This window comes from Amblyomma maculatum, chromosome 11 (genome assembly GCF_055883805.1).
Source record: "Amblyomma maculatum isolate TAMU_Amacu chromosome 11, ASM5588380v1, whole genome shotgun sequence".
In the NCBI taxonomy this organism is placed as follows: Eukaryota; Metazoa; Arthropoda; class Arachnida; order Ixodida; family Ixodidae; genus Amblyomma; species Amblyomma maculatum.
In genome coordinates, this window is record NC_139354.1 from 109,602,751 (window position 1) to 109,610,556 (window position 7,806).

Below are 7,806 nucleotides of genomic sequence, written 5' to 3' on the forward strand. Positions count from 1 at the left end.
TTATTATTACCTTATAAATTGCGCTAATTGTGCATTCAAACGCAATGGCAGAAGCGCAAATGCGATTCAGACAGAGCTGTATATATTAGGCGGCTTTTGAGCACCGACAGAAAAAACAAACACTTAGAGAGTTTAGTACGCAATCAGTGTGATGCTCCCAAAGCATACATTCAGTAAATAGTACTCTCAAAGAATGAGCAGTAGGAAAGATTTTAATCACAGAGTCAGTTAAGTGCAGGATCTCAGCCTAAAAGCTTTCGCTTTAGAACAATAATTCAATAATTAATTTCCGAGTGACCATGAACTGAGTTTACTGAGAATAAAATTTCCACGTTTTTTTTTTATATATATTTCGCATCTGTTCCTGTTTAAAGAGATACTTTTGTCATCAGCGTGCACAGTGTAATTAGCAAAAGTATCAATGTTTACAAGATCGTTTATATTGATAATGAGCAAGAGCAGCTCCAGAATACTGTGCTGGCTAACATCGAATATAATATCACGGACAGTTCATAATTCTCGGTCAACGCAAACGAATTGGTACCTTCCTAATAAATAGCTCTTCATCAGATCAGCTGGTATACTTCGAATTCTATAAGAAAAAATTGTTTTCCTAGAGTATAATCTGATTTATGCGTTCAAAGGCTTTAGAGAAATTCACAAAAATTGCTGTCTTAGTAGTTTATTATCGATGGTGGGTAGTATTAATTTCCGTTGGTGTAGCAAGCCGTCTCCGTTGATGAACCATATCTTGAGCCACACTGAGCTGAAGTAATATCGGAATTCCCGTAGAGAAAAATAACGAGCCTGAAGTGGAATTTTTTCAATGGCTTCGAAAACAACAGCAGAAAGATCTGGGCCTATAGTTACATTATTTCTGTCGGCGCCTTTTGACGAGACTATTGCTTTAGCTATCTTCGTTTTTTTTAGCAAATGTTCTGGTACATTTACCTTAATTGTAAGTACGTGCTATGTATGGAGCGATAATGTCGAGTGCGAAAATGGCTGGTTGTATTTTTATACGTCCAAACTTCTCATTTGGTTTTGTTAAGCGCCGTGAAGGCGTTGAAGACTTCGCTAGCGTCTGTTGCAGTTAAAGATATTAATGATTCAGAAGTAAGTCTCAAATAACTATGTATAACGGGATTGGGGAACTATGAAAAAGAGATGTGAGATATTCGTTGAAGGCATTTGCTAGCATTTCTCTCTTTAGCGTTTTGGTATCTATGATTAGCTCTCGCAAATCAGAAATCTGGTAACGAGAAAAATTAACTAAACTACTGCGATAAATGTTTAGTATCTTTGATACCATCAAACGTGTTATAAACAAGTAGTTGCGTTTTCAATGCCAAAGTATTTTATTGAAATGTTTTCTGTATTTTTTCAAATCCCTGTAAATAATAGGGATCGCGGTTTTTCATAAACGCGCTGTGCAGCTTATTATTTTGGCATATCATTTTCAAAAAGCGCGGCATCGTCCGCGGTTTATGCGCACGTCGTCTAGGTTTAACTATGTTGATGTGGGATAAACGCGCTTTATACAGGGAGCTAAATACTTCTATGAAGCTATTATATATGCTGTTTTCGCAGAAGAAATGAGAATACGCTGTCCCAATTTTTCGTTATAACGTAGCCTAGCGGTATAGAGCACCGGACACGAAACTCGAAGGTAGTTAGCTCGGACCGACTGGTGGCATGTGGCTCTTTCGTCTAATTCCTAGTTAATGTCTCTGTGACTATTTATTCCTTAATATTGATTGAAAAAGTTCTCTATGCTTTCAATTGTGTCCGTTGCTATTAGCTCGCTTCCAATGTATAATAAAATGAAGCCCCTCATTTGCTCTGTATTTTATTCCCTAATTAGTTTAACGACGGCTTCGAATCTGATGCCCTTGACGTCAAAGGTTCGCGTAAAAGGGTTAACACACAGCTCCCACGATTCACGCTAGATCCCCTACTGTGTGACACTGGCGGTAAGAGGGGATGTTCCACGTCTGCCGCTATGAGGGTAGGGGCTCTGGCGGACACTCACTCTTAAGGGTATAGGTTATGCTCAACATCTAAGAAAGTGATTCTTCAACAGCCGGACAGCTAACCGCTCTTTGTGTCGCAATCAGGCATATCAGTCAGCAAAGCCCTCAGGAATGGTCTATTTTCACAGATTCAAAAGAAGCCCTGCAAGCATTAAAAGAGGCTCTTCGCCGCGGAGCTCATGAGCAACTTGTCTCGGAAATACGACAACTTCATCACTATGCCATAAATGGAGGACATGGCATCATCTACCGATGGCTTCCAGGACACAGTGGCATAGCAAGCAATCTCCGGGCGGACGAGGTCGCACGAACAGCCCATCAAGATAGCGATTGTGAGTTGATCCCCTTTTCCATGGCAGGCGCCGCGAACACAGGCTCTCCTTGTGGAATTCTGGCCACTTTGCAAGCTGCCGCTTAAAATCCCTGGACCCTGACCTAAGGCTCCGGTTTTCACCTGGCCTACCCCGACGTGAATAAACTTTTCTGTGCCGCCTGTGGGTTGGCGTAGCCTTCACAAACTCCTATTCCTTTGTGATAGGAATGGCAAATAGCCCTGCATGTACAAAGTGTGGGTGCGACTTGACTATAGGCAATATTCTTTGTGAGTGCCCCATATACAGTGAGGATAGACAGTGTCTATGCCGTCGGCTGGAGCGTCTAGATTTACGCCCATTGACTAAAATTAAGATCCTAGGTCCATGGCCACGGCGATCGGCGATCGTCTGCTGTGAAGGCCTCCTATAGGCATTGCTCCGCTTTATGAAAAGCACAGGACTGATCGAAAGGTTATGAGTTTGCTGTTATGTTACGTGATATGACTCTAACGTGATGTGATGTGGCATATCTGTGATGTGACTGTACTGACTTCACCCATCCTTCTCTTACCCACAACTATTATATCCACTCATCCCCTTCCCCCCGTGCAGGGTAGCATACCGGTTTCTTTTACTGGTTAACCTTCCTGCCTTTCCTCCTCATCTTCCTCCTCCTCTTAATAAAGTGGTAAATAAAACAGCCATCACCGTAGCTCAGGTTAGAGAGACACTAAATTCGAAGGTCGTGGGCTCCGCTCCCACCAGAGGAAAGTGGCAGTTGTTTCTCCAGTTTTGTAGTAAATTATCTGCACGATTACTTAGTACTTCACTTCTGTTAAAAAGAATCCCCTATGCTTTCATTTGTGGCAGTGGCTATATCGGCTGCCTTCTTATATATATCTGACAAAAGAAAGCTTCTCATTTTCCTTACATTTTGTTTAGATTCTCCTTGAAAGAAACACCTGCCAACAACGCACCCCTTTCTTCTACTGACTCGTCATGTACATCGCATTGCATGTTTTCCTGCTGCTGCGCGATATTTTGTTTACTTTTTCAGGTCACGGGGATATTGATTCCATCAAGAAGAACAGAAAGCTGGGCGAGTTGGTTGTTATCCATTATTTAACAGCGCGAAAAAACGAGGGCGTTAACACACACAACAACACGAGCGCCAACTTTCAACTAAAGATTTATTATCACGAAGGACATTTATACACAATCCCGCCAAAACACACACACACAAAAAAAACCACTGATCCTAGTCTTAATCTTTTTGCAACGACCTCTCAAGAAAGGCAATTTCACAGTTAATCAGTGACAATGACGGTTTTGCGACACACGCGGAGCCCCCCTTATCAATGTGATACGCTTCTACTAGTTCTCCTACCGTATGATCTTTGTGTTTGAAAATGGCAGAGGTCTCTTGAAGCAAAAGGGTGGTGTGTTCCCGTTGTCTGCATTGCAGAGCTAAATTCTAGCCGCTTGCTTTGTCCAAAGAATTAGAGAGTTCCCTGAGGCGGTGGTTTAGGCAACGACCTGTCTATCCTACATACTACGCGCCGCAGGACAGGGGGATTCTATATACAACCCCCTTTACGCAGTGTACTCTCGTTTCAGCATAGTTAACAGTACAATCATCTTCGGCCCTCCTACCTAGTAGAGACTCGCGCCTTGGTTGTACAGCCGGGCATATATTGCTCAACTTTCTTCGAGACGAAAGTAAGACGTCAACTTCAAATTTACGGCCAACTTTCTTGAGACGGTGTGATACCAGGTGGATGTAGGGAATAATCGCGACCTTCTGGCGCTTGGCACATTCACGCATGGGGTTAGATTTCATTTTGGACACCATTCTTTCACATAGCCTTCCAATCAGGACCTCTGGAAAACGTGCCTCCGAAGCCTGGCAGTTTGCCTTTTCGCACTTACCTCAATCAGATAGAGGCACGACTTATTCAGAGCGGCGCGAATACATGAAGTGCCAATGCCATCGTATCATTGTTACAAAACATACGATCAATAAGACATGCAGATTTCTGCGTTATTCGATTAGGTGAAACAAATTACATATTGTAGGTTCAATGACTGCTTAAGAAGCAGGTGCTCGCATCCAGAACATCCATCATTCAAAAAACAATATTTATATTGCCGCTTATGACGAGTGGAGAAATCAAAACTATGAGAGTTAGTGATAGTTTGCATATCAGAGGACAAATTCTTTACATTCGCTTTAGGAGGCCGGTAAACTACACCAGTGCTTCACTTTCCTCAAATACTATTGTGCGCAGACGACACCACTCTTGTAGTTGCTGCGGAATGTCTTCCGGCAATTCAAACAACTATAATAAACTAACTGACAATGTTGTGTTCCTGGTTCCTAAACAATCGCTTAACACTGAAAACTAAGTGCGCTATTTTTACTCTAGGCACAAGACTATTACCAATGCATTTACACTTACTATAGGTAACTCGCTAATGGAACCAGTTTCTTTTTTAAAATATTTTGGCATTATATTTGATTGCCATTTACACTGGAAAGAACAAATTAACAACATATGCAAAAAAATTGCCTTTGGGTGTCACACGCTCATTAAGGCGGGATTCTATTTTCCTTACGGTATATACGTTCCCTCTACTTCTCGTTTTTCCATTCAAATATCAGTTACAAGCTGTGAATCTTGGGATCAAATATATAAACCATAGTTATCGCCGTTAGAGTCTTCAAAAGCAGGCATTGAACGCAATAACTACTAGTAATTTTGATCAATTCAGCACCAACATTTTTGATGCCACCAGCTTACAATCGTACCTAACCTTGCGCAACGATAACGTTTCACCTGTGATCAACTCTATAATCAGCACTGTCTCCTCTTCCGTTAGGCCTATTTTCCCAGCCTTCGCGTAAACTAGGCAAGCATCAAACTCTAACTTTAACCTCCCCAAATATAGAAACGTATATGGTGAGCGACTTATGGCGTTAAATGGTGTTCAAATATAAAATTAATTCCCGATCGAGGTAAAAGCTGCCAGAAATTCTACATTGACATGTAAACTGCATTACCAATCTAATAAAATTCTGCCTAAATTTATTGCTTAGTAACTTTCACATTTGTTATCTAGTTTTTGAAACTTTCTTTGCACTGCTATTATTATTATTATTATTACACACATGCTATTACATGTGCATAATAATGTTTTGAATATCCCATACTTCGTTTGCACTTTATTGTATTTTGTCATCATATACTTTCTTACTCTCTTCTTTTCATCACGGTACATGCTTATCGATTTTGTTTACTACGCGCAATCACGTGGGCATATTATTTTACTTGCACTTTGATTTTGTATTTTTCAGACGTGTGCAACTATAGCAGTAATGATGTTTTTATATCATCATTTTTTTTCAACCCTTGATCCTCTGTGGCTGAACATGAGAGCAACAGTTGTATTTGGACCGGCCACCAGCCTTCTGAGCTATCGGTCCAAACAGTGTTGTACATATTATTTGGTTCTGTCAATAAAGTTCCAAATTCCTTGATAAAAAAAAACAGTAAGAGCGCGCTTGAGGTAAATAAAAAGTGATTCGACAGTAAGTCTGCTACATAGACTATCCGTGATGCATTTGTAATATTGTCACGCCACTGACGACGAGGAAGAATTGTGCTGGTCTGGGAGAAGAAGAGGAGAAAGTGTTGGTGCCTGGGGTTTAGTAGGCTTCACCTTATCCCACTGCCATATCACTGTAAATAAACACCCCTTTTCTATTTCACCGTAACAACTTAGTGGAGGTTCTCCGTTCGATCCCTAAGTACGGCGCACCAAGACCAACTGGAGTTTCGACGTAGTCGCCGCCTTGCTGGACTGCCACCGCTTCCAACCGTCATGGACCACACCAAATCTAACCGTGCCAGTCGCGACGATGCAAGTCAGGCTGGTGAAAGGCCTGCCCCCTCCAGCTCTGTTCCGTGCCAGCCTTACCGGGAACCACGACCGTTTGCAGGAGAGGAAGGTGAGGACGTTCAGAAGTGGCTGCTTCATTATGAACGAGTTAGCCGGTACAACCGGTGGGACCCTATCACCATGCTCACAAATGTAGTTTTCTTTCTAACTCCCACGGCTATGACCTGGTTCGAGAATAACGAGGACAATCTGACAACTTGGGAACGGTTTGCCACCGTAATAAAACAGCGTTTTGGTGAATCTGTACCGAGCAAAAAGCGGCTGAGCAGACCCTTGCTCACAGAGCTCAATTGCCGGATGAAACTTGTACCACTTATACAGAAGAGATCCTCAGATTGTGCAAATGTGTGAATTCCAACATGCCCGAAGAAGACAGAGTCGGCTATATTTTGAAAGGCATCGCGGCTGACGTGTAAAACTTTTTAATTGCCAAACACACCCTTGAAACCGTCTCCGATGTTATTAAACACATCCGCGCTTTTCAAGCTCTCAAAACCGATCGTATTGCACCAAAATTTAGGCGGCTGAACAACTTGCCTACCGTGGCCAGCCTTGATGATCATGCCCAACTAGATCTTCCGTCGACGATCCGGCAAATCGTGCGGGAAGGACTGCTGCGGCTCAACCCACTTCCCCTGCACGAATCTGCTGAGGTCTTTGTCCAGACGGTATCTAGACGGCCGGCTTCACCACCACAAGTGATTACAACGCAGCCTTTCGCACAAGCTCCTGAAGTTGCAGCTTCTATTGACTATCCTCCTATACATTTCGCCAACCGGAATGCGCCGATGCCTGACGCCCCAAGCTATGAAGTGCACATAGGTCTTCCATTCGATCTAGCAGGATTCCTGAGCAGTATGAGCATTCAGCCAGACCTACGACGTGCCCAGCTGTTCCTTGCTCTTATTCCCAACAGCATTTTCTACCTTCCCCGCCGATATGCTACCGCTGCGGCGTCGAAGGTCACATCGCCAGGTACTGCCGCAGTAGGTTCCCACCTCGCTATAACCGTCCGACGCCTCCAACAGTACCTAACAATCGGCAATACAGGCCCGTTTTTCAGCAATCCAATACTCAGCGTGGGTAATACCGCAACATCCATAACCAGAATCTCCGCCACCACTCCCCTGCATCTGATAGAAGTGTTACTCCTCCACCCGCCTTCCGTGCGCCTCGTTCTCCATCACCGCGGCGGCGCACCATGTCGTCTCAGCAGGAAAACTAACCAGCGCAACCAATGCGGGTGAGGCCGCTGGAAATGTGCTGTGTGCCAACGTCCCTCCAACTATAATGCTCAAAAACAAAATTCGTGTGTTTATTGATGGTGTGTATACATTAGCTTTGGTGGATACGGGTGCGACTGTGTCTGTGATGAGTAATCAGTTTAGGCGCTTGTTGGGACGCAAAGTGATGTTTGAATATGACCGTGCTTCAACGTTTTGTGGTGTGAGTGGAGAGGCGTTGTGGCCACTGGGTGTGTGTAGTGCGCAAGTGACTGT